Source organism: Schistocerca nitens, unplaced genomic scaffold (genome assembly GCF_023898315.1).
Source record: "Schistocerca nitens isolate TAMUIC-IGC-003100 unplaced genomic scaffold, iqSchNite1.1 HiC_scaffold_75, whole genome shotgun sequence".
Classification (NCBI taxonomy): domain Eukaryota; kingdom Metazoa; phylum Arthropoda; class Insecta; order Orthoptera; family Acrididae; genus Schistocerca; species Schistocerca nitens.
Genome location: NW_026045621.1, coordinates 49,200 through 71,483, shown reverse-complemented (window position 1 = coordinate 71,483; position 22,284 = coordinate 49,200). Strand labels below are relative to the sequence as shown.

At 54.8% G+C, this 22,284-nt stretch overlaps 51 non-coding genes across 51 annotated transcripts; 41 read left to right on the top strand and 10 right to left on the bottom strand.

Moving 5' to 3' along the window:
* The first annotated feature begins 119 nt into the window (after positions 1-119).
* Trnag-gcc (transfer RNA glycine (anticodon GCC)) lies at positions 120-190 on the top strand. The gene has a single exon. It is a non-coding gene; the product is annotated as a tRNA-Gly (tRNA).
* Positions 191-570: 380 nt separating this feature from the next.
* Positions 571-643, top strand: Trnam-cau (transfer RNA methionine (anticodon CAU)). The gene has a single exon. It is a non-coding gene; the product is annotated as a tRNA-Met (tRNA).
* Positions 644-948: 305 nt separating this feature from the next.
* On the top strand, positions 949-1,020 carry Trnae-uuc (transfer RNA glutamic acid (anticodon UUC)). The gene has a single exon. It is a non-coding gene; the product is annotated as a tRNA-Glu (tRNA).
* A 198-nt stretch (positions 1,021-1,218) lies between these two features.
* On the top strand, positions 1,219-1,292 carry Trnai-aau (transfer RNA isoleucine (anticodon AAU)). Its single transcript has one exon. It is a non-coding gene; the product is annotated as a tRNA-Ile (tRNA).
* Positions 1,293-1,894: 602 nt separating this feature from the next.
* Trnag-ucc (transfer RNA glycine (anticodon UCC)) lies at positions 1,895-1,966 on the bottom strand. Its single transcript has one exon. It is a non-coding gene; the product is annotated as a tRNA-Gly (tRNA).
* Positions 1,967-2,306: 340 nt separating this feature from the next.
* On the top strand, positions 2,307-2,377 carry Trnag-gcc (transfer RNA glycine (anticodon GCC)). Its single transcript has one exon. It is a non-coding gene; the product is annotated as a tRNA-Gly (tRNA).
* Positions 2,378-2,757: 380 nt separating this feature from the next.
* Trnam-cau (transfer RNA methionine (anticodon CAU)) lies at positions 2,758-2,830 on the top strand. The gene has a single exon. It is a non-coding gene; the product is annotated as a tRNA-Met (tRNA).
* Positions 2,831-3,135: 305 nt separating this feature from the next.
* Positions 3,136-3,207, top strand: Trnae-uuc (transfer RNA glutamic acid (anticodon UUC)). The gene has a single exon. It is a non-coding gene; the product is annotated as a tRNA-Glu (tRNA).
* Positions 3,208-3,405: 198 nt separating this feature from the next.
* On the top strand, positions 3,406-3,479 carry Trnai-aau (transfer RNA isoleucine (anticodon AAU)). The gene has a single exon. It is a non-coding gene; the product is annotated as a tRNA-Ile (tRNA).
* A 602-nt stretch (positions 3,480-4,081) lies between these two features.
* On the bottom strand, positions 4,082-4,153 carry Trnag-ucc (transfer RNA glycine (anticodon UCC)). Its single transcript has one exon. It is a non-coding gene; the product is annotated as a tRNA-Gly (tRNA).
* A 340-nt stretch (positions 4,154-4,493) lies between these two features.
* Positions 4,494-4,564, top strand: Trnag-gcc (transfer RNA glycine (anticodon GCC)). Its single transcript has one exon. It is a non-coding gene; the product is annotated as a tRNA-Gly (tRNA).
* A 380-nt stretch (positions 4,565-4,944) lies between these two features.
* Positions 4,945-5,017, top strand: Trnam-cau (transfer RNA methionine (anticodon CAU)). The gene has a single exon. It is a non-coding gene; the product is annotated as a tRNA-Met (tRNA).
* Positions 5,018-5,322: 305 nt separating this feature from the next.
* On the top strand, positions 5,323-5,394 carry Trnae-uuc (transfer RNA glutamic acid (anticodon UUC)). The gene has a single exon. It is a non-coding gene; the product is annotated as a tRNA-Glu (tRNA).
* Positions 5,395-5,592: 198 nt separating this feature from the next.
* Trnai-aau (transfer RNA isoleucine (anticodon AAU)) lies at positions 5,593-5,666 on the top strand. Its single transcript has one exon. It is a non-coding gene; the product is annotated as a tRNA-Ile (tRNA).
* A 602-nt stretch (positions 5,667-6,268) lies between these two features.
* Positions 6,269-6,340, bottom strand: Trnag-ucc (transfer RNA glycine (anticodon UCC)). The gene has a single exon. It is a non-coding gene; the product is annotated as a tRNA-Gly (tRNA).
* Positions 6,341-6,680: 340 nt separating this feature from the next.
* On the top strand, positions 6,681-6,751 carry Trnag-gcc (transfer RNA glycine (anticodon GCC)). Its single transcript has one exon. It is a non-coding gene; the product is annotated as a tRNA-Gly (tRNA).
* A 380-nt stretch (positions 6,752-7,131) lies between these two features.
* On the top strand, positions 7,132-7,204 carry Trnam-cau (transfer RNA methionine (anticodon CAU)). Its single transcript has one exon. It is a non-coding gene; the product is annotated as a tRNA-Met (tRNA).
* Positions 7,205-7,509: 305 nt separating this feature from the next.
* Trnae-uuc (transfer RNA glutamic acid (anticodon UUC)) lies at positions 7,510-7,581 on the top strand. The gene has a single exon. It is a non-coding gene; the product is annotated as a tRNA-Glu (tRNA).
* Positions 7,582-7,779: 198 nt separating this feature from the next.
* Positions 7,780-7,853, top strand: Trnai-aau (transfer RNA isoleucine (anticodon AAU)). The gene has a single exon. It is a non-coding gene; the product is annotated as a tRNA-Ile (tRNA).
* Positions 7,854-8,455: 602 nt separating this feature from the next.
* Positions 8,456-8,527, bottom strand: Trnag-ucc (transfer RNA glycine (anticodon UCC)). The gene has a single exon. It is a non-coding gene; the product is annotated as a tRNA-Gly (tRNA).
* Positions 8,528-8,867: 340 nt separating this feature from the next.
* Trnag-gcc (transfer RNA glycine (anticodon GCC)) lies at positions 8,868-8,938 on the top strand. The gene has a single exon. It is a non-coding gene; the product is annotated as a tRNA-Gly (tRNA).
* A 380-nt stretch (positions 8,939-9,318) lies between these two features.
* On the top strand, positions 9,319-9,391 carry Trnam-cau (transfer RNA methionine (anticodon CAU)). The gene has a single exon. It is a non-coding gene; the product is annotated as a tRNA-Met (tRNA).
* Positions 9,392-9,696: 305 nt separating this feature from the next.
* Positions 9,697-9,768, top strand: Trnae-uuc (transfer RNA glutamic acid (anticodon UUC)). The gene has a single exon. It is a non-coding gene; the product is annotated as a tRNA-Glu (tRNA).
* A 198-nt stretch (positions 9,769-9,966) lies between these two features.
* On the top strand, positions 9,967-10,040 carry Trnai-aau (transfer RNA isoleucine (anticodon AAU)). The gene has a single exon. It is a non-coding gene; the product is annotated as a tRNA-Ile (tRNA).
* A 602-nt stretch (positions 10,041-10,642) lies between these two features.
* Trnag-ucc (transfer RNA glycine (anticodon UCC)) lies at positions 10,643-10,714 on the bottom strand. Its single transcript has one exon. It is a non-coding gene; the product is annotated as a tRNA-Gly (tRNA).
* Positions 10,715-11,054: 340 nt separating this feature from the next.
* Trnag-gcc (transfer RNA glycine (anticodon GCC)) lies at positions 11,055-11,125 on the top strand. The gene has a single exon. It is a non-coding gene; the product is annotated as a tRNA-Gly (tRNA).
* Positions 11,126-11,505: 380 nt separating this feature from the next.
* Trnam-cau (transfer RNA methionine (anticodon CAU)) lies at positions 11,506-11,578 on the top strand. Its single transcript has one exon. It is a non-coding gene; the product is annotated as a tRNA-Met (tRNA).
* Positions 11,579-11,883: 305 nt separating this feature from the next.
* On the top strand, positions 11,884-11,955 carry Trnae-uuc (transfer RNA glutamic acid (anticodon UUC)). The gene has a single exon. It is a non-coding gene; the product is annotated as a tRNA-Glu (tRNA).
* A 198-nt stretch (positions 11,956-12,153) lies between these two features.
* On the top strand, positions 12,154-12,227 carry Trnai-aau (transfer RNA isoleucine (anticodon AAU)). The gene has a single exon. It is a non-coding gene; the product is annotated as a tRNA-Ile (tRNA).
* A 602-nt stretch (positions 12,228-12,829) lies between these two features.
* Trnag-ucc (transfer RNA glycine (anticodon UCC)) lies at positions 12,830-12,901 on the bottom strand. The gene has a single exon. It is a non-coding gene; the product is annotated as a tRNA-Gly (tRNA).
* A 340-nt stretch (positions 12,902-13,241) lies between these two features.
* Positions 13,242-13,312, top strand: Trnag-gcc (transfer RNA glycine (anticodon GCC)). Its single transcript has one exon. It is a non-coding gene; the product is annotated as a tRNA-Gly (tRNA).
* A 381-nt stretch (positions 13,313-13,693) lies between these two features.
* Positions 13,694-13,766, top strand: Trnam-cau (transfer RNA methionine (anticodon CAU)). Its single transcript has one exon. It is a non-coding gene; the product is annotated as a tRNA-Met (tRNA).
* A 305-nt stretch (positions 13,767-14,071) lies between these two features.
* On the top strand, positions 14,072-14,143 carry Trnae-uuc (transfer RNA glutamic acid (anticodon UUC)). Its single transcript has one exon. It is a non-coding gene; the product is annotated as a tRNA-Glu (tRNA).
* A 198-nt stretch (positions 14,144-14,341) lies between these two features.
* Trnai-aau (transfer RNA isoleucine (anticodon AAU)) lies at positions 14,342-14,415 on the top strand. The gene has a single exon. It is a non-coding gene; the product is annotated as a tRNA-Ile (tRNA).
* Positions 14,416-15,017: 602 nt separating this feature from the next.
* Trnag-ucc (transfer RNA glycine (anticodon UCC)) lies at positions 15,018-15,089 on the bottom strand. Its single transcript has one exon. It is a non-coding gene; the product is annotated as a tRNA-Gly (tRNA).
* Positions 15,090-15,429: 340 nt separating this feature from the next.
* Positions 15,430-15,500, top strand: Trnag-gcc (transfer RNA glycine (anticodon GCC)). Its single transcript has one exon. It is a non-coding gene; the product is annotated as a tRNA-Gly (tRNA).
* Positions 15,501-15,881: 381 nt separating this feature from the next.
* Trnam-cau (transfer RNA methionine (anticodon CAU)) lies at positions 15,882-15,954 on the top strand. Its single transcript has one exon. It is a non-coding gene; the product is annotated as a tRNA-Met (tRNA).
* A 305-nt stretch (positions 15,955-16,259) lies between these two features.
* Positions 16,260-16,331, top strand: Trnae-uuc (transfer RNA glutamic acid (anticodon UUC)). Its single transcript has one exon. It is a non-coding gene; the product is annotated as a tRNA-Glu (tRNA).
* A 198-nt stretch (positions 16,332-16,529) lies between these two features.
* On the top strand, positions 16,530-16,603 carry Trnai-aau (transfer RNA isoleucine (anticodon AAU)). Its single transcript has one exon. It is a non-coding gene; the product is annotated as a tRNA-Ile (tRNA).
* A 602-nt stretch (positions 16,604-17,205) lies between these two features.
* On the bottom strand, positions 17,206-17,277 carry Trnag-ucc (transfer RNA glycine (anticodon UCC)). Its single transcript has one exon. It is a non-coding gene; the product is annotated as a tRNA-Gly (tRNA).
* A 340-nt stretch (positions 17,278-17,617) lies between these two features.
* On the top strand, positions 17,618-17,688 carry Trnag-gcc (transfer RNA glycine (anticodon GCC)). Its single transcript has one exon. It is a non-coding gene; the product is annotated as a tRNA-Gly (tRNA).
* Positions 17,689-18,069: 381 nt separating this feature from the next.
* Positions 18,070-18,142, top strand: Trnam-cau (transfer RNA methionine (anticodon CAU)). The gene has a single exon. It is a non-coding gene; the product is annotated as a tRNA-Met (tRNA).
* Positions 18,143-18,447: 305 nt separating this feature from the next.
* Trnae-uuc (transfer RNA glutamic acid (anticodon UUC)) lies at positions 18,448-18,519 on the top strand. Its single transcript has one exon. It is a non-coding gene; the product is annotated as a tRNA-Glu (tRNA).
* A 198-nt stretch (positions 18,520-18,717) lies between these two features.
* Positions 18,718-18,791, top strand: Trnai-aau (transfer RNA isoleucine (anticodon AAU)). The gene has a single exon. It is a non-coding gene; the product is annotated as a tRNA-Ile (tRNA).
* A 602-nt stretch (positions 18,792-19,393) lies between these two features.
* Positions 19,394-19,465, bottom strand: Trnag-ucc (transfer RNA glycine (anticodon UCC)). The gene has a single exon. It is a non-coding gene; the product is annotated as a tRNA-Gly (tRNA).
* A 340-nt stretch (positions 19,466-19,805) lies between these two features.
* Positions 19,806-19,876, top strand: Trnag-gcc (transfer RNA glycine (anticodon GCC)). Its single transcript has one exon. It is a non-coding gene; the product is annotated as a tRNA-Gly (tRNA).
* Positions 19,877-20,257: 381 nt separating this feature from the next.
* Trnam-cau (transfer RNA methionine (anticodon CAU)) lies at positions 20,258-20,330 on the top strand. Its single transcript has one exon. It is a non-coding gene; the product is annotated as a tRNA-Met (tRNA).
* Positions 20,331-20,635: 305 nt separating this feature from the next.
* On the top strand, positions 20,636-20,707 carry Trnae-uuc (transfer RNA glutamic acid (anticodon UUC)). The gene has a single exon. It is a non-coding gene; the product is annotated as a tRNA-Glu (tRNA).
* A 198-nt stretch (positions 20,708-20,905) lies between these two features.
* Positions 20,906-20,979, top strand: Trnai-aau (transfer RNA isoleucine (anticodon AAU)). Its single transcript has one exon. It is a non-coding gene; the product is annotated as a tRNA-Ile (tRNA).
* Positions 20,980-21,581: 602 nt separating this feature from the next.
* Trnag-ucc (transfer RNA glycine (anticodon UCC)) lies at positions 21,582-21,653 on the bottom strand. Its single transcript has one exon. It is a non-coding gene; the product is annotated as a tRNA-Gly (tRNA).
* Positions 21,654-21,993: 340 nt separating this feature from the next.
* Trnag-gcc (transfer RNA glycine (anticodon GCC)) lies at positions 21,994-22,064 on the top strand. The gene has a single exon. It is a non-coding gene; the product is annotated as a tRNA-Gly (tRNA).
* Positions 22,065-22,284: the final 220 nt, after the last annotated feature.

Genomic DNA, 22,284 nt, shown 5'->3' with positions numbered 1-22,284 from the left:
CAGTGCAGGATTCAGCGTCTGCAGCATCTTCTCGACAGAATGCTACGGCGCTTGACGGCAGTCCCACTTTCCCTTGAGACATCTGCTCGGGAAGCAGCGTGCAGTTACTACCGGCCCGAGCATCGGTGGTTCAGTGGCAGAGTGCTCGCCTGCCACGCGGGCGGCCCGGGTTCGATTCCCGGCCGATGCATCATTTTGCTTTTCCCACGATAATGCTGCCGTGTGGCTTGCGCGCTTGAGATGCACGATCCACATGAATGTATAGCTGGATTCCCTTGAGAAGAACCGAGAACGCAGCACTCGCGGGTCCCCACTAGGACGCTCGCATGGTGTTCTACAGACTAGCGTCGGCCTGGCCTCGCAAGTTGCTGTGTCCAGGTGCCTCCGAGGCACTGAACGTTAACGACAAGGAGTGCTGCCTATCGTTTGCAAATCTGCAGCAACACCGCAATCAACTGGGCTGGCAATGCACGTGTAGCAACAGAACACGTTATCCAGGAAGTACAGTGTCTTTACGTCTAACATTGGGTGTGGTACTTACCCAGTTTCCAGGACAAGCGCTTCACCTGTGCCTCGGTAGCGCAGTAGGCAGCGCGTAAGTCTCATAATCTTAAGGTCGTGAGTTCGATCCTCACCCGGGGCATTTAATTTTCTGTGACTGATGGTGATGCTGTTGCTAGGGCACCAACTTATTTCTTGTTTGTTATCCACAACGTTTTCAACGCTTCAGCGGGAAAATGTTTACTCCCTGTTATTGCTACTTACAGCTTCCCTTTTCCTCTTCTCCTAGCACAGCATGAAGCCAAAAACATTGCTCTGAGACGTTTGAGGTGCGCGCCTTGCCAGTCAGTATGCGCAAAGACGCTCGCAAAGAGAGAAGGGCGCCGACGCGGGACACGACACGAAATGCTACAAGCGACCGTCCGATCCGCCGCAGGAACGCCCGCATCCGGTGTGGTCTAGTGGCTAGGATACCTGGCTTTCACCCAGGAGGCCCGGGTTCGATTCCCGGTACCGGAACGGAACTTTTTCCACACGAATCGTGACAAGTTTGAGCTGTCCGAGCTGCCGTTTCCCGTCCTGCTCGCAATATATCTACTGTTTCGTGACCGTCAGCAGAGTATAGACGAGGGAAGCAGACATCCGACGACCATAGAAATGGTGTACGGCTTCATGCCATACGTTTGCAGCGTAGGGCTGAGCGAGTGCAACTGTCGAGGCCCGTTAGCTCAGTTGGTTAGAGCGTCGTGCTAATAACGCGAAGGTCGTGGGTTCGATCCCCCCACGGGCCACAACGCTTTTACTACCACGAAAAGGCAGCGCCGATTTCAGCTGGCGAGTGTGATGACCAAAACATCATCACCCTGCGTGGAAGTTGACAGAGGATCCGAACCCGACTTGTCGGGAAGCGCTACAGCATTCACTCGGCAATGGCCATAATATGTTGAATACACTGGTTCTCAACCGATAAAGAGAAGATGAAAGGAAATGTCCGATTGCCGATGCGTAACAACTTTGGCCCTTGTCGGTACTTGGGCGGGAGAGCGCATGGGGACACAGGGTACTGTTGGCAGTTTTACTTCCTATTTTTCTTTCTCCTTTGTTTTCGGAGCTACAGCCCGATTCGGTCAGGGAGACGCCACCGTGAAATGAACGGGCGTGCTGTGTGTACATCGCCTCGCCTCTCCTTACCTCTCTCAGTCGTTTCTCGTGCTTGTCGTTTTGATATAGGCCGATTGGAGAGCGTCAGCTCTCGCGTCAGCTGAGCAAAGTCGAGACAAGTCGAGACAGTCGAGACACACTATAGGCTGGTCTGCAGCGAGTAAGAGGGGGAAAAAACATTAAGTTAAGGGCGCGTGGCGAAAGTACTCATACGTGACATTAAAAAGCCTGTTGCGGTGGCCGGGAATCGAACCCGGACCAACTGCTTGGAAGGCAACTATGCTGACCATTACACCACCACCGCACAAGCGAGCGCCCCGACGCCGCGCTGTGTCGGCTTCCCGCCTGTCGGCAGCGGCCGAAGGTGATCGTACCTGGCAGGCGCATTTCGAGGTAGGCTAGGGGAGCACATCCAGGCGCGTTCGGACAGCGTATCCGCGCACATTTCGCATCCTTGGCAAGAGTCGGCGCCGGCGACGCAAGAGTACGCAGAGGACCGCGTTCTGGCGGCATTTTTAAGCAGTACAGTGCAGGATTCAGCGTCTGCAGCATCTTCTCGACAGAATGCTACGGCGCTTGACGGCAGTCCCACTTTCCCTTGAGACATCTGCTCGGGAAGCAGCGTGCAGTTACTACCGGCCCGAGCATCGGTGGTTCAGTGGCAGAGTGCTCGCCTGCCACGCGGGCGGCCCGGGTTCGATTCCCGGCCGATGCATCATTTTGCTTTTCCCACGATAATGCTGCCGTGTGGCTTGCGCGCTTGAGATGCACGATCCACATGAATGTATAGCTGGATTCCCTTGAGAAGAACCGAGAACGCAGCACTCGCGGGTCCCCACTAGGACGCTCGCATGGTGTTCTACAGACTAGCGTCGGCCTGGCCTCGCAAGTTGCTGTGTCCAGGTGCCTCCGAGGCACTGAACGTTAACGACAAGGAGTGCTGCCTATCGTTTGCAAATCTGCAGCAACACCGCAATCAACTGGGCTGGCAATGCACGTGTAGCAACAGAACACGTTATCCAGGAAGTACAGTGTCTTTACGTCTAACATTGGGTGTGGTACTTACCCAGTTTCCAGGACAAGCGCTTCACCTGTGCCTCGGTAGCGCAGTAGGCAGCGCGTAAGTCTCATAATCTTAAGGTCGTGAGTTCGATCCTCACCCGGGGCATTTAATTTTCTGTGACTGATGGTGATGCTGTTGCTAGGGCACCAACTTATTTCTTGTTTTTTATCCACAACGTTTTCAACGCTTCAGCGGGAAAATGTTTACTCCCTGTTATTGCTACTTACAGCTTCCCTTTTCCTCTTCTCCTAGCACAGCATGAAGCCAAAAACATTGCTCTGAGACGTTTGAGGTGCGCGCCTTGCCAGTCAGTATGCGCAAAGACGCTCGCAAAGAGAGAAGGGCGCCGACGCGGGACACGACACGAAATGCTACAAGCGACCGTCCGATCCGCCGCAGGAACGCCCGCATCCGGTGTGGTCTAGTGGCTAGGATACCTGGCTTTCACCCAGGAGGCCCGGGTTCGATTCCCGGTACCGGAACGGAACTTTTTCCACACGAATCGTGACAAGTTTGAGCTGTCCGAGCTGCCGTTTCCCGTCCTGCTCGCAATATATCTACTGTTTCGTGACCGTCAGCAGAGTATAGACGAGGGAAGCAGACATCCGACGACCATAGAAATGGTGTACGGCTTCATGCCATACGTTTGCAGCGTAGGGCTGAGCGAGTGCAACTGTCGAGGCCCGTTAGCTCAGTTGGTTAGAGCGTCGTGCTAATAACGCGAAGGTCGTGGGTTCGATCCCCCCACGGGCCACAACGCTTTTACTACCACGAAAAGGCAGCGCCGATTTCAGCTGGCGAGTGTGATGACCAAAACATCATCACCCTGCGTGGAAGTTGACAGAGGATCCGAACCCGACTTGTCGGGAAGCGCTACAGCATTCACTCGGCAATGGCCATAATATGTTGAATACACTGGTTCTCAACCGATAAAGAGAAGATGAAAGGAAATGTCCGATTGCCGATGCGTAACAACTTTGGCCCTTGTCGGTACTTGGGCGGGAGAGCGCATGGGGACACAGGGTACTGTTGGCAGTTTTACTTCCTATTTTTCTTTCTCCTTTGTTTTCGGAGCTACAGCCCGATTCGGTCAGGGAGACGCCACCGTGAAATGAACGGGCGTGCTGTGTGTACATCGCCTCGCCTCTCCTTACCTCTCTCAGTCGTTTCTCGTGCTTGTCGTTTTGATATAGGCCGATTGGAGAGCGTCAGCTCTCGCGTCAGCTGAGCAAAGTCGAGACAAGTCGAGACAGTCGAGACACACTATAGGCTGGTCTGCAGCGAGTAAGAGGGGGAAAAAACATTAAGTTAAGGGCGCGTGGCGAAAGTACTCATACGTGACATTAAAAAGCCTGTTGCGGTGGCCGGGAATCGAACCCGGACCAACTGCTTGGAAGGCAACTATGCTGACCATTACACCACCACCGCACAAGCGAGCGCCCCGACGCCGCGCTGTGTCGGCTTCCCGCCTGTCGGCAGCGGCCGAAGGTGATCGTACCTGGCAGGCGCATTTCGAGGTAGGCTAGGGGAGCACATCCAGGCGCGTTCGGACAGCGTATCCGCGCACATTTCGCATCCTTGGCAAGAGTCGGCGCCGGCGACGCAAGAGTACGCAGAGGACCGCGTTCTGGCGGCATTTTTAAGCAGTACAGTGCAGGATTCAGCGTCTGCAGCATCTTCTCGACAGAATGCTACGGCGCTTGACGGCAGTCCCACTTTCCCTTGAGACATCTGCTCGGGAAGCAGCGTGCAGTTACTACCGGCCCGAGCATCGGTGGTTCAGTGGCAGAGTGCTCGCCTGCCACGCGGGCGGCCCGGGTTCGATTCCCGGCCGATGCATCATTTTGCTTTTCCCACGATAATGCTGCCGTGTGGCTTGCGCGCTTGAGATGCACGATCCACATGAATGTATAGCTGGATTCCCTTGAGAAGAACCGAGAACGCAGCACTCGCGGGTCCCCACTAGGACGCTCGCATGGTGTTCTACAGACTAGCGTCGGCCTGGCCTCGCAAGTTGCTGTGTCCAGGTGCCTCCGAGGCACTGAACGTTAACGACAAGGAGTGCTGCCTATCGTTTGCAAATCTGCAGCAACACCGCAATCAACTGGGCTGGCAATGCACGTGTAGCAACAGAACACGTTATCCAGGAAGTACAGTGTCTTTACGTCTAACATTGGGTGTGGTACTTACCCAGTTTCCAGGACAAGCGCTTCACCTGTGCCTCGGTAGCGCAGTAGGCAGCGCGTAAGTCTCATAATCTTAAGGTCGTGAGTTCGATCCTCACCCGGGGCATTTAATTTTCTGTGACTGATGGTGATGCTGTTGCTAGGGCACCAACTTATTTCTTGTTTTTTATCCACAACGTTTTCAACGCTTCAGCGGGAAAATGTTTACTCCCTGTTATTGCTACTTACAGCTTCCCTTTTCCTCTTCTCCTAGCACAGCATGAAGCCAAAAACATTGCTCTGAGACGTTTGAGGTGCGCGCCTTGCCAGTCAGTATGCGCAAAGACGCTCGCAAAGAGAGAAGGGCGCCGACGCGGGACACGACACGAAATGCTACAAGCGACCGTCCGATCCGCCGCAGGAACGCCCGCATCCGGTGTGGTCTAGTGGCTAGGATACCTGGCTTTCACCCAGGAGGCCCGGGTTCGATTCCCGGTACCGGAACGGAACTTTTTCCACACGAATCGTGACAAGTTTGAGCTGTCCGAGCTGCCGTTTCCCGTCCTGCTCGCAATATATCTACTGTTTCGTGACCGTCAGCAGAGTATAGACGAGGGAAGCAGACATCCGACGACCATAGAAATGGTGTACGGCTTCATGCCATACGTTTGCAGCGTAGGGCTGAGCGAGTGCAACTGTCGAGGCCCGTTAGCTCAGTTGGTTAGAGCGTCGTGCTAATAACGCGAAGGTCGTGGGTTCGATCCCCCCACGGGCCACAACGCTTTTACTACCACGAAAAGGCAGCGCCGATTTCAGCTGGCGAGTGTGATGACCAAAACATCATCACCCTGCGTGGAAGTTGACAGAGGATCCGAACCCGACTTGTCGGGAAGCGCTACAGCATTCACTCGGCAATGGCCATAATATGTTGAATACACTGGTTCTCAACCGATAAAGAGAAGATGAAAGGAAATGTCCGATTGCCGATGCGTAACAACTTTGGCCCTTGTCGGTACTTGGGCGGGAGAGCGCATGGGGACACAGGGTACTGTTGGCAGTTTTACTTCCTATTTTTCTTTCTCCTTTGTTTTCGGAGCTACAGCCCGATTCGGTCAGGGAGACGCCACCGTGAAATGAACGGGCGTGCTGTGTGTACATCGCCTCGCCTCTCCTTACCTCTCTCAGTCGTTTCTCGTGCTTGTCGTTTTGATATAGGCCGATTGGAGAGCGTCAGCTCTCGCGTCAGCTGAGCAAAGTCGAGACAAGTCGAGACAGTCGAGACACACTATAGGCTGGTCTGCAGCGAGTAAGAGGGGGAAAAAACATTAAGTTAAGGGCGCGTGGCGAAAGTACTCATACGTGACATTAAAAAGCCTGTTGCGGTGGCCGGGAATCGAACCCGGACCAACTGCTTGGAAGGCAACTATGCTGACCATTACACCACCACCGCACAAGCGAGCGCCCCGACGCCGCGCTGTGTCGGCTTCCCGCCTGTCGGCAGCGGCCGAAGGTGATCGTACCTGGCAGGCGCATTTCGAGGTAGGCTAGGGGAGCACATCCAGGCGCGTTCGGACAGCGTATCCGCGCACATTTCGCATCCTCGGCAAGAGTCGGCGCCGGCGACGCAAGAGTACGCAGAGGACCGCGTTCTGGCGGCATTTTTAAGCAGTACAGTGCAGGATTCAGCGTCTGCAGCATCTTCTCGACAGAATGCTACGGCGCTTGACGGCAGTCCCACTTTCCCTTGAGACATCTGCTCGGGAAGCAGCGTGCAGTTACTACCGGCCCGAGCATCGGTGGTTCAGTGGTAGAATGCTCGCCTGCCACGCGGGCGGCCCGGGTTCGATTCCCGGCCGATGCATCATTTTGCTTTTCCCACGATAATGCTGCCGTGTGGCTTGCGCGCTTGAGATGCACGATCCACATGAATGTGTAGCAGGATTCCCTTGAGAAGAACCGAGAACGCAGCACTCGCGGGTCCCCACTAGGACGCTCGCATGGTGTTCTACAGACTAGCGTCGGCCTGGCCTCGCAAGTTGCTGTGTCCAGGTGCCTCCGAGGCACTGAACGTTAACGACAAGGAGTGCTGCCTATCGTTTGCAAATCTGCAGCAACACCGCAATCAACTGGGCTGGCAATGCACGTGTAGCAACAGAACACGTTATCCAGGAAGTACAGTGTCTTTACGTCTAACATTGGGTGTGGTACTTACCCAGTTTCCAGGACAAGCGCTTCACCTGTGCCTCGGTAGCGCAGTAGGCAGCGCGTAAGTCTCATAATCATAAGGTCGTGAGTTCGATCCTCACCCGGGGCATTTAATTTTCTGTGACTGATGGTGATGCTGTTGCTAGGGCACCAACTTATTTCTTGTTTTTTATCCACAACGTTTTCAACGCTTCAGCGGGAAAATGTTTACTCCCTGTTATTGCTACTTACAGCTTCCCTTTTCCTCTTCTCCTAGCACAGCATGAAGCCAAAAACATTGCTCTGAGACGTTTGAGGTGCGCGCCTTGCCAGTCAGTATGCGCAAAGACGCTCGCAAAGAGAGAAGGGCGCCGACGCGGGACACGACACGAAATGCTACAAGCGACCGTCCGATCCGCCGCAGGAACGCCCGCATCCGGTGTGGTCTAGTGGCTAGGATACCTGGCTTTCACCCAGGAGGCCCGGGTTCGATTCCCGGTACCGGAACGGAACTTTTTCCACACGAATCGTGACAAGTTTGAGCTGTCCGAGCTGCCGTTTCCCGTCCTGCTCGCAATATATCTACTGTTTCGTGACCGTCAGCAGAGTATAGACGAGGGAAGCAGACATCCGACGACCATAGAAATGGTGTACGGCTTCATGCCATACGTTTGCAGCGTAGGGCTGAGCGAGTGCAACTGTCGAGGCCCGTTAGCTCAGTTGGTTAGAGCGTCGTGCTAATAACGCGAAGGTCGTGGGTTCGATCCCCCCACGGGCCACAACGCTTTTACTACCACGAAAAGGCAGCGCCGATTTCAGCTGGCGAGTGTGATGACCAAAACATCATCACCCTGCGTGGAAGTTGACAGAGGATCCGAACCCGACTTGTCGGGAAGCGCTACAGCATTCACTCGGCAATGGCCATAATATGTTGAATACACTGGTTCTCAACCGATAAAGAGAAGATGAAAGGAAATGTCCGATTGCCGATGCGTAACAACTTTGGCCCTTGTCGGTACTTGGGCGGGAGAGCGCATGGGGACACAGGGTACTGTTGGCAGTTTTACTTCCTATTTTTCTTTCTCCTTTGTTTTCGGAGCTACAGCCCGATTCGGTCAGGGAGACGCCACCGTGAAATGAACGGGCGTGCTGTGTGTACATCGCCTCGCCTCTCCTTACCTCTCTCAGTCGTTTCTCGTGCTTGTCGTTTTGATATAGGCCGATTGGAGAGCGTCAGCTCTCGCGTCAGCTGAGCAAAGTCGAGACAAGTCGAGACAGTCGAGACACACTATAGGCTGGTCTGCAGCGAGTAAGAGGGGGAAAAAACATTAAGTTAAGGGCGCGTGGCGAAAGTACTCATACGTGACATTAAAAAGCCTGTTGCGGTGGCCGGGAATCGAACCCGGACCAACTGCTTGGAAGGCAACTATGCTGACCATTACACCACCACCGCACAAGCGAGCGCCCCGACGCCGCGCTGTGTCGGCTTCCCGCCTGTCGGCAGCGGCCGAAGGTGATCGTACCTGGCAGGCGCATTTCGAGGTAGGCTAGGGGAGCACATCCAGGCGCGTTCGGACAGCGTATCCGCGCACATTTCGCATCCTCGGCAAGAGTCGGCGCCGGCGACGCAAGAGTACGCAGAGGACCGCGTTCTGGCGGCATTTTTAAGCAGTACAGTGCAGGATTCAGCGTCTGCAGCATCTTCTCGACAGAATGCTACGGCGCTTGACGGCAGTCCCACTTTCCCTTGAGACATCTGCTCGGGAAGCAGCGTGCAGTTACTACCGGCCCGAGCATCGGTGGTTCAGTGGTAGAATGCTCGCCTGCCACGCGGGCGGCCCGGGTTCGATTCCCGGCCGATGCATCATTTTGCTTTTCCCACGATAATGCTGCCGTGTGGCTTGCGCGCTTGAGATGCACGATCCACATGAATGTGTAGCAGGATTCCCTTGAGAAGAACCGAGAACGCAGCACTCGCGGGTCCCCACTAGGACGCTCGCATGGTGTTCTACAGACTAGCGTCGGCCTGGCCTCGCAAGTTGCTGTGTCCAGGTGCCTCCGAGGCACTGAACGTTAACGACAAGGAGTGCTGCCTATCGTTTGCAAATCTGCAGCAACACCGCAATCAACTGGGCTGGCAATGCACGTGTAGCAACAGAACACGTTATCCAGGAAGTACAGTGTCTTTACGTCTAACATTGGGTGTGGTACTTACCCAGTTTCCAGGACAAGCGCTTCACCTGTGCCTCGGTAGCGCAGTAGGCAGCGCGTAAGTCTCATAATCATAAGGTCGTGAGTTCGATCCTCACCCGGGGCATTTAATTTTCTGTGACTGATGGTGATGCTGTTGCTAGGGCACCAACTTATTTCTTGTTTTTTATCCACAACGTTTTCAACGCTTCAGCGGGAAAATGTTTACTCCCTGTTATTGCTACTTACAGCTTCCCTTTTCCTCTTCTCCTAGCACAGCATGAAGCCAAAAACATTGCTCTGAGACGTTTGAGGTGCGCGCCTTGCCAGTCAGTATGCGCAAAGACGCTCGCAAAGAGAGAAGGGCGCCGACGCGGGACACGACACGAAATGCTACAAGCGACCGTCCGATCCGCCGCAGGAACGCCCGCATCCGGTGTGGTCTAGTGGCTAGGATACCTGGCTTTCACCCAGGAGGCCCGGGTTCGATTCCCGGTACCGGAACGGAACTTTTTCCACACGAATCGTGACAAGTTTGAGCTGTCCGAGCTGCCGTTTCCCGTCCTGCTCGCAATATATCTACTGTTTCGTGACCGTCAGCAGAGTATAGACGAGGGAAGCAGACATCCGACGACCATAGAAATGGTGTACGGCTTCATGCCATACGTTTGCAGCGTAGGGCTGAGCGAGTGCAACTGTCGAGGCCCGTTAGCTCAGTTGGTTAGAGCGTCGTGCTAATAACGCGAAGGTCGTGGGTTCGATCCCCCCACGGGCCACAACGCTTTTACTACCACGAAAAGGCAGCGCCGATTTCAGCTGGCGAGTGTGATGACCAAAACATCATCACCCTGCGTGGAAGTTGACAGAGGATCCGAACCCGACTTGTCGGGAAGCGCTACAGCATTCACTCGGCAATGGCCATAATATGTTGAATACACTGGTTCTCAACCGATAAAGAGAAGATGAAAGGAAATGTCCGATTGCCGATGCGTAACAACTTTGGCCCTTGTCGGTACTTGGGCGGGAGAGCGCATGGGGACACAGGGTACTGTTGGCAGTTTTACTTCCTATTTTTCTTTCTCCTTTGTTTTCGGAGCTACAGCCCGATTCGGTCAGGGAGACGCCACCGTGAAATGAACGGGCGTGCTGTGTGTACATCGCCTCGCCTCTCCTTACCTCTCTCAGTCGTTTCTCGTGCTTGTCGTTTTGATATAGGCCGATTGGAGAGCGTCAGCTCTCGCGTCAGCTGAGCAAAGTCGAGACAAGTCGAGACAGTCGAGACACACTATAGGCTGGTCTGCAGCGAGTAAGAGGGGGAAAAAACATTAAGTTAAGGGCGCGTGGCGAAAGTACTCATACGTGACATTAAAAAGCCTGTTGCGGTGGCCGGGAATCGAACCCGGACCAACTGCTTGGAAGGCAACTATGCTGACCATTACACCACCACCGCACAAGCGAGCGCCCCGACGCCGCGCTGTGTCGGCTTCCCGCCTGTCGGCAGCGGCCGAAGGTGATCGTACCTGGCAGGCGCATTTCGAGGTAGGCTAGGGGAGCACATCCAGGCGCGTTCGGACAGCGTATCCGCGCACATTTCGCATCCTCGGCAAGAGTCGGCGCCGGCGACGCAAGAGTACGCAGAGGACCGCGTTCTGGCGGCATTTTTAAGCAGTACAGTGCAGGATTCAGCGTCTGCAGCATCTTCTCGACAGAATGCTACGGCGCTTGACGGCAGTCCCACTTTCCCTTGAGACATCTGCTCGGGAAGCAGCGTGCAGTTACTACCGGCCCGAGCATCGGTGGTTCAGTGGTAGAATGCTCGCCTGCCACGCGGGCGGCCCGGGTTCGATTCCCGGCCGATGCATCATTTTGCTTTTCCCACGATAATGCTGCCGTGTGGCTTGCGCGCTTGAGATGCACGATCCACATGAATGTGTAGCAGGATTCCCTTGAGAAGAACCGAGAACGCAGCACTCGCGGGTCCCCACTAGGACGCTCGCATGGTGTTCTACAGACTAGCGTCGGCCTGGCCTCGCAAGTTGCTGTGTCCAGGTGCCTCCGAGGCACTGAACGTTAACGACAAGGAGTGCTGCCTATCGTTTGCAAATCTGCAGCAACACCGCAATCAACTGGGCTGGCAATGCACGTGTAGCAACAGAACACGTTATCCAGGAAGTACAGTGTCTTTACGTCTAACATTGGGTGTGGTACTTACCCAGTTTCCAGGACAAGCGCTTCACCTGTGCCTCGGTAGCGCAGTAGGCAGCGCGTAAGTCTCATAATCATAAGGTCGTGAGTTCGATCCTCACCCGGGGCATTTAATTTTCTGTGACTGATGGTGATGCTGTTGCTAGGGCACCAACTTATTTCTTGTTTTTTATCCACAACGTTTTCAACGCTTCAGCGGGAAAATGTTTACTCCCTGTTATTGCTACTTACAGCTTCCCTTTTCCTCTTCTCCTAGCACAGCATGAAGCCAAAAACATTGCTCTGAGACGTTTGAGGTGCGCGCCTTGCCAGTCAGTATGCGCAAAGACGCTCGCAAAGAGAGAAGGGCGCCGACGCGGGACACGACACGAAATGCTACAAGCGACCGTCCGATCCGCCGCAGGAACGCCCGCATCCGGTGTGGTCTAGTGGCTAGGATACCTGGCTTTCACCCAGGAGGCCCGGGTTCGATTCCCGGTACCGGAACGGAACTTTTTCCACACGAATCGTGACAAGTTTGAGCTGTCCGAGCTGCCGTTTCCCGTCCTGCTCGCAATATATCTACTGTTTCGTGACCGTCAGCAGAGTATAGACGAGGGAAGCAGACATCCGACGACCATAGAAATGGTGTACGGCTTCATGCCATACGTTTGCAGCGTAGGGCTGAGCGAGTGCAACTGTCGAGGCCCGTTAGCTCAGTTGGTTAGAGCGTCGTGCTAATAACGCGAAGGTCGTGGGTTCGATCCCCCCACGGGCCACAACGCTTTTACTACCACGAAAAGGCAGCGCCGATTTCAGCTGGCGAGTGTGATGACCAAAACATCATCACCCTGCGTGGAAGTTGACAGAGGATCCGAACCCGACTTGTCGGGAAGCGCTACAGCATTCACTCGGCAATGGCCATAATATGTTGAATACACTGGTTCTCAACCGATAAAGAGAAGATGAAAGGAAATGTCCGATTGCCGATGCGTAACAACTTTGGCCCTTGTCGGTACTTGGGCGGGAGAGCGCATGGGGACACAGGGTACTGTTGGCAGTTTTACTTCCTATTTTTCTTTCTCCTTTGTTTTCGGAGCTACAGCCCGATTCGGTCAGGGAGACGCCACCGTGAAATGAACGGGCGTGCTGTGTGTACATCGCCTCGCCTCTCCTTACCTCTCTCAGTCGTTTCTCGTGCTTGTCGTTTTGATATAGGCCGATTGGAGAGCGTCAGCTCTCGCGTCAGCTGAGCAAAGTCGAGACAAGTCGAGACAGTCGAGACACACTATAGGCTGGTCTGCAGCGAGTAAGAGGGGGAAAAAACATTAAGTTAAGGGCGCGTGGCGAAAGTACTCATACGTGACATTAAAAAGCCTGTTGCGGTGGCCGGGAATCGAACCCGGACCAACTGCTTGGAAGGCAACTATGCTGACCATTACACCACCACCGCACAAGCGAGCGCCCCGACGCCGCGCTGTGTCGGCTTCCCGCCTGTCGGCAGCGGCCGAAGGTGATCGTACCTGGCAGGCGCATTTCGAGGTAGGCTAGGGGAGCACATCCAGGCGCGTTCGGACAGCGTATCCGCGCACATTTCGCATCCTTGGCAAGAGTCGGCGCCGGCGACGCAAGAGTACGCAGAGGACCGCGTTCTGGCGGCATTTTTAAGCAGTACAGTGCAGGATTCAGCGTCTGCAGCATCTTCTCGACAGAATGCTACGGCGCTTGACGGCAGTCCCACTTTCCCTTGAGACATCTGCTCGGGAAGCAGCGTGCAGTTACTACCGGCCCGAGCATCGGTGGTTCAGTGGCAGAGTGCTCGCCTGCCACGCGGGCGGCCCGGGTTCGATTCCCGGCCGATGCATCATTTTGCTTTTCCCACGATAATGCTGCCGTGTGGCTTGCGCGCTTGAGATGCACGATCCACATGAATGTATAGCTGGATTCCCTTGAGAAGAACCGAGAACGCAGCACTCGCGGGTCCCCACTAGGACGCTCGCATGGTGTTCTACAGACTAGCGTCGGCCTGGCCTCACAAGTTGCTGTGTCCAGGTGCCTCCGAGGCACTGAACGTTAACGACAAGGAGTGCTGCCTATCGTTTGCAAAAGCTGCAGCAACACCGCAATCAACTGGGCTGGCAATGCACGTGTAGCAACAGAACACGTTATCCAGGAAGTACAGTGTCTTTACGTCTAACATTGGGTGTGGTACTTAGCCAGTTTCCAGGACAAGCGCTTCACCTGTGCCTCGGTAGCGCAGTAGGCAGCGCGTAAGTCTCATAATCTTAAGGTCGTGAGTTCGATCCTCACCCGGGGCATTTAATTTTCTGTGACTGATGGTGATGCTGTTGCTAGGGCACCAACTTATTTCTTGTTTGTTATCCACAACGTTTTCAACGCTTCAGCGGGAAAATGTTTACTCCCTGTTATTGCTACTTACAGCTTCCCTTTTCCTCTTCTCCTAGCACAGCATGAAGCCAAAAACATTGCTCTGAGACGTTTGAGGTGCGCGCCTTGCCAGTCAGTATGCGCAAAGACGCTCGCAAAGAGAGAAGGGCGCCGACGCGGGACACGACACGAAATGCTACAAGCGACCGTCCGATCCGCGTCAGGAACGCCCACATCCGGTGTGGTCTAGTGGCTAGGATACCTGGCTTTCACCCAGGAGGCCCGGGTTCGATTCCCGGTACCGGAACGGAACTTTTTCCACACGAATCGTGACAAGTTTGAGCTGTCCGAGCTGCCGTTTCCTGTCCTGCTCGCAATATATCTACTGTTTCGTGACCGTCAGCAGAGTATAGACGAGGGAAGCAGACATCCGACGACCATAGAAATGGTGTACGGCTTCATGCCATACGTTTGCAGCGTAGGGCTGAGCGAGCGCAACTGTCGAGGCCCGTTAGCTCAGTTGGTTAGAGCGTCGTGCTAATAACGCGAAGGTCGTGGGTTCGATCCCCCCACGGGCCACAACGCTTTTACTACCACGAAAAGGCAGCGCCGATTTCAGCTGGCGAGTGTGATGACCAAAAGATCATCACCCTGCGTGGAAGTTGACAGAGGATCCGAACCCGACTTGTCGGGAAGCGCTACAGCATTCACTCGGCAATGGCCATAATACGTTGAATACACTGGTTCTCAACCGATAAAGAGAAGATGAAAGGAAATGTCCGATTGCCGATGCGTAACAACTTTGGCCCTTGTCGGTACTTGGGCGGGAGAGCGCATGGGGACACAGGGTACTGTTGGCAGTTTTACTTCCTATTTTTCTTTCTCCTTTGTTTTCGGAGCTACAGCCCGGTTCGGTCAGGGAGACGCCACCGTGAAATGAACGGGCGTGCTGTGTGTACATCGCCCCGCCTCTCCTTACCTCTCTCAGTCGTTTCTCGTGCTTGTCGTTTTGATATAGGCCGATTGGAGAGCGTCAGCTCTCGCGTCAGCTGAGCAAAGTCGAGACAAGTCGAGACAGTCGAGACACACTATAGGCTGGTCTGCAGCGAGTAAGAGGGGGAAAAAACATTAAGTTAAGGGCGCGTGGCGAAAGTACTCATACGTGACATTAAAAAGCCTGTTGCGGTGGCCGGGAATCGAACCCGGACCAACTGCTTGGAAGGCAACTATGCTGACCATTACACCACCACCGCACAAGCGAGCGCCCCGACGCCGCGCTGTGTCGGCTTCCCGCCTGTCGGCAGCGGCCGAAGGTGATCGTACCTGGCAGGCGCATTTCGAGGTAGGCTAGGGGAGCACATCCAGGCGCGTTCGGACAGCGTATCCGCGCACATTTCGCATCCTTGGCAAGAGTCGGCGCCGGCGACGCAAGAGTACGCAGAGGACCGCGTTCTGGCGGCATTTTTAAGCAGTACAGTGCAGGATTCAGCGTCTGCAGCATCTTCTCGACAGAATGCTACGGCGCTTGACGGCAGTCCCACTTTCCCTTGAGACATCTGCTCGGGAAGCAGCGTGCAGTTACTACCGGCCCGAGCATCGGTGGTTCAGTGGCAGAGTGCTCGCCTGCCACGCGGGCGGCCCGGGTTCGATTCCCGGCCGATGCATCATTTTGCTTTTCCCACGATAATGCTGCCGTGTGGCTTGCGCGCTTGAGATGCACGATCCACATGAATGTATAGCTGGATTCCCTTGAGAAGAACCGAGAACGCAGCACTCGCGGGTCCCCACTAGGACGCTCGCATGGTGTTCTACAGACTAGCGTCGGCCTGGCCTCACAAGTTGCTGTGTCCAGGTGCCTCCGAGGCACTGAACGTTAACGACAAGGAGTGCTGCCTATCGTTTGCAAAAGCTGCAGCAACACCGCAATCAACTGGGCTGGCAATGCACGTGTAGCAACAGAACACGTTATCCAGGAAGTACAGTGTCTTTACGTCTAACATTGGGTGTGGTACTTAGCCAGTTTCCAGGACAAGCGCTTCACCTGTGCCTCGGTAGCGCAGTAGGCAGCGCGTAAGTCTCATAATCTTAAGGTCGTGAGTTCGATCCTCACCCGGGGCATTTAATTTTCTGTGACTGATGGTGATGCTGTTGCTAGGGCACCAACTTATTTCTTGTTTGTTATCCACAACGTTTTCAACGCTTCAGCGGGAAAATGTTTACTCCCTGTTATTGCTACTTACAGCTTCCCTTTTCCTCTTCTCCTAGCACAGCATGAAGCCAAAAACATTGCTCTGAGACGTTTGAGGTGCGCGCCTTGCCAGTCAGTATGCGCAAAGACGCTCGCAAAGAGAGAAGGGCGCCGACGCGGGACACGACACGAAATGCTACAAGCGACCGTCCGATCCGCCGCAGGAACGCCCGCATCCGGTGTGGTCTAGTGGCTAGGATACCTGGCTTTCACCCAGGAGGCCCGGGTTCGATTCCCGGTACCGGAACGGAACTTTTTCCACACGAATCGTGACAAGTTTGAGCTGTCCGAGCTGCCGTTTCCCGTCCTGCTCGCAATATATCTACTGTTTCGTGACCGTCAGCAGAGTATAGACGAGGGAAGCAGACATCCGACGACCATAGAAATGGTGTACGGCTTCATGCCATACGTTTGCAGCGTAGGGCTGAGCGAGCGCAACTGTCGAGGCCCGTTAGCTCAGTTGGTTAGAGCGTCGTGCTAATAACGCGAAGGTCGTGGGTTCGATCCCCCCACGGGCCACAACGCTTTTACTACCACGAAAAGGCAGCGCCGATTTCAGCTGGCGAGTGTGATGACCAAAACATCATCACCCTGCGTGGAAGTTGACAGAGGATCCGAACCCGACTTGTCGGGAAGCGCTACAGCATTCACTCGGCAATGGCCATAATATGTTGAATACACTGGTTCTCAACCGATAAAGAGAAGATGAAAGGAAATGTCCGATTGCCGATGCGTAACAACTTTGGCCCTTGTCGGTACTTGGGCGGGAGAGCGCATGGGGACACAGGGTACTGTTGGCAGTTTTACTTCCTATTTTTCTTTCTCCTTTGTTTTCGGAGCTACAGCCCGATTCGGTCAGGGAGACGCCACCGTGAAATGAACGGGCGTGCTGTGTGTACATCGCCTCGCCTCTCCTTACCTCTCTCAGTCGTTTCTCGTGCTTGTCGTTTTGATATAGGCCGATTGGAGAGCGTCAGCTCTCGCGTCAGCTGAGCAAAGTCGAGACAAGTCGAGACAGTCGAGACACACTATAGGCTGGTCTGCAGCGAGTAAGAGGGGGAAAAAACATTAAGTTAAGGGCGCGTGGCGAAAGTACTCATACGTGACATTAAAAAGCCTGTTGCGGTGGCCGGGAATCGAACCCGGACCAACTGCTTGGAAGGCAACTATGCTGACCATTACACCACCACCGCACAAGCGAGCGCCCCGACGCCGCGCTGTGTCGGCTTCCCGCCTGTCGGCAGCGGCCGAAGGTGATCGTACCTGGCAGGCGCATTTCGAGGTAGGCTAGGGGAGCACATCCAGGCGCGTTCGGACAGCGTATCCGCGCACATTTCGCATCCTTGGCAAGAGTCGGCGCCGGCGACGCAAGAGTACGCAGAGGACCGCGTTCTGGCGGCATTTTTAAGCAGTACAGTGCAGGATTCAGCGTCTGCAGCATCTTCTCGACAGAATGCTACGGCGCTTGACGGCAGTCCCACTTTCCCTTGAGACATCTGCTCGGGAAGCAGCGTGCAGTTACTACCGGCCCGAGCATCGGTGGTTCAGTGGCAGAGTGCTCGCCTGCCACGCGGGCGGCCCGGGTTCGATTCCCGGCCGATGCATCATTTTGCTTTTCCCACGATAATGCTGCCGTGTGGCTTGCGCGCTTGAGATGCACGATCCACATGAATGTATAGCTGGATTCCCTTGAGAAGAACCGAGAACGCAGCACTCGCGGGTCCCCACTAGGACGCTCGCATGGTGTTCTACAGACTAGCGTCGGCCTGGCCTCACAAGTTGCTGTGTCCAGGTGCCTCCGAGGCACTGAACGTTAACGACAAGGAGTGCTGCCTATCGTTTGCAAAAGCTGCAGCAACACCGCAATCAACTGGGCTGGCAATGCACGTGTAGCAACAGAACACGTTATCCAGGAAGTACAGTGTCTTTACGTCTAACATTGGGTGTGGTACTTAGCCAGTTTCCAGGACAAGCGCTTCACCTGTGCCTCGGTAGCGCAGTAGGCAGCGCGTAAGTCTCATAATCTTAAGGTCGTGAGTTCGATCCTCACCCGGGGCATTTAATTTTCTGTGACTGATGGTGATGCTGTTGCTAGGGCACCAACTTATTTCTTGTTTGTTATCCACAACGTTTTCAACGCTTCAGCGGGAAAATGTTTACTCCCTGTTATTGCTACTTACAGCTTCCCTTTTCCTCTTCTCCTAGCACAGCATGAAGCCAAAAACATTGCTCTGAGACGTTTGAGGTGCGCGCCTTGCCAGTCAGTATGCGCAAAGACGCTCGCAAAGAGAGAAGGGCGCCGACGCGGGACACGACACGAAATGCTACAAGCGACCGTCCGATCCGCGTCAGGAACGCCCACATCCGGTGTGGTCTAGTGGCTAGGATACCTGGCTTTCACCCAGGAGGCCCGGGTTCGATTCCCGGTACCGGAACGGAACTTTTTCCACACGAATCGTGACAAGTTTGAGCTGTCCGAGCTGCCGTTTCCTGTCCTGCTCGCAATATATCTACTGTTTCGTGACCGTCAGCAGAGTATAGACGAGGGAAGCAGACATCCGACGACCATAGAAATGGTGTACGGCTTCATGCCATACGTTTGCAGCGTAGGGCTGAGCGAGCGCAACTGTCGAGGCCCGTTAGCTCAGTTGGTTAGAGCGTCGTGCTAATAACGCGAAGGTCGTGGGTTCGATCCCCCCACGGGCCACAACGCTTTTACTACCACGAAAAGGCAGCGCCGATTTCAGCTGGCGAGTGTGATGACCAAAAGATCATCACCCTGCGTGGAAGTTGACAGAGGATCCGAACCCGACTTGTCGGGAAGCGCTACAGCATTCACTCGGCAATGGCCATAATACGTTGAATACACTGGTTCTCAACCGATAAAGAGAAGATGAAAGGAAATGTCCGATTGCCGATGCGTAACAACTTTGGCCCTTGTCGGTACTTGGGCGGGAGAGCGCATGGGGACACAGGGTACTGTTGGCAGTTTTACTTCCTATTTTTCTTTCTCCTTTGTTTTCGGAGCTACAGCCCGGTTCGGTCAGGGAGACGCCACCGTGAAATGAACGGGCGTGCTGTGTGTACATCGCCCCGCCTCTCCTTACCTCTCTCAGTCGTTTCTCGTGCTTGTCGTTTTGATATAGGCCGATTGGAGAGCGTCAGCTCTCGCGTCAGCTGAGCAAAGTCGAGACAAGTCGAGACAGTCGAGACACACTATAGGCTGGTCTGCAGCGAGTAAGAGGGGGAAAAAACATTAAGTTAAGGGCGCGTGGCGAAAGTACTCATACGTGACATTAAAAAGCCTGTTGCGGTGGCCGGGAATCGAACCCGGACCAACTGCTTGGAAGGCAACTATGCTGACCATTACACCACCACCGCACAAGCGAGCGCCCCGACGCCGCGCTGTGTCGGCTTCCCGCCTGTCGGCAGCGGCCGAAGGTGATCGTACCTGGCAGGCGCATTTCGAGGTAGGCTAGGGGAGCACATCCAGGCGCGTTCGGACAGCGTATCCGCGCACATTTCGCATCCTTGGCAAGAGTCGGCGCCGGCGACGCAAGAGTACGCAGAGGACCGCGTTCTGGCGGCATTTTTAAGCAGTACAGTGCAGGATTCAGCGTCTGCAGCATCTTCTCGACAGAATGCTACGGCGCTTGACGGCAGTCCCACTTTCCCTTGAGACATCTGCTCGGGAAGCAGCGTGCAGTTACTACCGGCCCGAGCATCGGTGGTTCAGTGGCAGAGTGCTCGCCTGCCACGCGGGCGGCCCGGGTTCGATTCCCGGCCGATGCATCATTTTGCTTTTCCCACGATAATGCTGCCGTGTGGCTTGCGCGCTTGAGATGCACGATCCACATGAATGTATAGCTGGATTCCCTTGAGAAGAACCGAGAACGCAGCACTCGCGGGTCCCCACTAGGACGCTCGCATGGTGTTCTACAGACTAGCGTCGGCCTGGCCTCACAAGTTGCTGTGTCCAGGTGCCTCCGAGGCACTGAACGTTAACGACAAGGAGTGCTGCCTATCGTTTGCAAAAGCTGCAGCAACACCGCAATCAACTGGGCTGGCAATGCACGTGTAGCAACAGAACACGTTATCCAGGAAGTACAGTGTCTTTACGTCTAACATTGGGTGTGGTACTTAGCCAGTTTCCAGGACAAGCGCTTCACCTGTGCCTCGGTAGCGCAGTAGGCAGCGCGTAAGTCTCATAATCTTAAGGTCGTGAGTTCGATCCTCACCCGGGGCATTTAATTTTCTGTGACTGATGGTGATGCTGTTGCTAGGGCACCAACTTATTTCTTGTTTGTTATCCACAACGTTTTCAACGCTTCAGCGGGAAAATGTTTACTCCCTGTTATTGCTACTTACAGCTTCCCTTTTCCTCTTCTCCTAGCACAGCATGAAGCCAAAAACATTGCTCTGAGACGTTTGAGGTGCGCGCCTTGCCAGTCAGTATGCGCAAAGACGCTCGCAAAGAGAGAAGGGCGCCGACGCGGGACACGACACGAAATGCTACAAGCGACCGTCCGATCCGCCGCAGGAACGCCCGCATCCGGTGTGGTCTAGTGGCTAGGATACCTGGCTTTCACCCAGGAGGCCCGGGTTCGATTCCCGGTACCGGAACGGAACTTTTTCCACACGAATCGTGACAAGTTTGAGCTGTCCGAGCTGCCGTTTCCCGTCCTGCTCGCAATATATCTACTGTTTCGTGACCGTCAGCAGAGTATAGACGAGGGAAGCAGACATCCGACGACCATAGAAATGGTGTACGGCTTCATGCCATACGTTTGCAGCGTAGGGCTGAGCGAGCGCAACTGTCGAGGCCCGTTAGCTCAGTTGGTTAGAGCGTCGTGCTAATAACGCGAAGGTCGTGGGTTCGATCCCCCCACGGGCCACAACGCTTTTACTACCACGAAAAGGCAGCGCCGATTTCAGCTGGCGAGTGTGATGACCAAAACATCATCACCCTGCGTGGAAGTTGACAGAGGATCCGAACCCGACTTGTCGGGAAGCGCTACAGCATTCACTCGGCAATGGCCATAATATGTTGAATACACTGGTTCTCAACCGATAAAGAGAAGATGAAAGGAAATGTCCGATTGCCGATGCGTAACAACTTTGGCCCTTGTCGGTACTTGGGCGGGAGAGCGCATGGGGACACAGGGTACTGTTGGCAGTTTTACTTCCTATTTTTCTTTCTCCTTTGTTTTCGGAGCTACAGCCCGATTCGGTCAGGGAGACGCCACCGTGAAATGAACGGGCGTGCTGTGTGTACATCGCCTCGCCTCTCCTTACCTCTCTCAGTCGTTTCTCGTGCTTGTCGTTTTGATATAGGCCGATTGGAGAGCGTCAGCTCTCGCGTCAGCTGAGCAAAGTCGAGACAAGTCGAGACAGTCGAGACACACTATAGGCTGGTCTGCAGCGAGTAAGAGGGGGAAAAAACATTAAGTTAAGGGCGCGTGGCGAAAGTACTCATACGTGACATTAAAAAGCCTGTTGCGGTGGCCGGGAATCGAACCCGGACCAACTGCTTGGAAGGCAACTATGCTGACCATTACACCACCACCGCACAAGCGAGCGCCCCGACGCCGCGCTGTGTCGGCTTCCCGCCTGTCGGCAGCGGCCGAAGGTGATCGTACCTGGCAGGCGCATTTCGAGGTAGGCTAGGGGAGCACATCCAGGCGCGTTCGGACAGCGTATCCGCGCACATTTCGCATCCTTGGCAAGAGTCGGCGCCGGCGACGCAAGAGTACGCAGAGGACCGCGTTCTGGCGGCATTTTTAAGCAGTACAGTGCAGGATTCAGCGTCTGCAGCATCTTCTCGACAGAATGCTACGGCGCTTGACGGCAGTCCCACTTTCCCTTGAGACATCTGCTCGGGAAGCAGCGTGCAGTTACTACCGGCCCGAGCATCGGTGGTTCAGTGGCAGAGTGCTCGCCTGCCACGCGGGCGGCCCGGGTTCGATTCCCGGCCGATGCATCATTTTGCTTTTCCCACGATAATGCTGCCGTGTGGCTTGCGCGCTTGAGATGCACGATCCACATGAATGTATAGCTGGATTCCCTTGAGAAGAACCGAGAACGCAGCACTCGCGGGTCCCCACTAGGACGCTCGCATGGTGTTCTACAGACTAGCGTCGGCCTGGCCTCACAAGTTGCTGTGTCCAGGTGCCTCCGAGGCACTGAACGTTAACGACAAG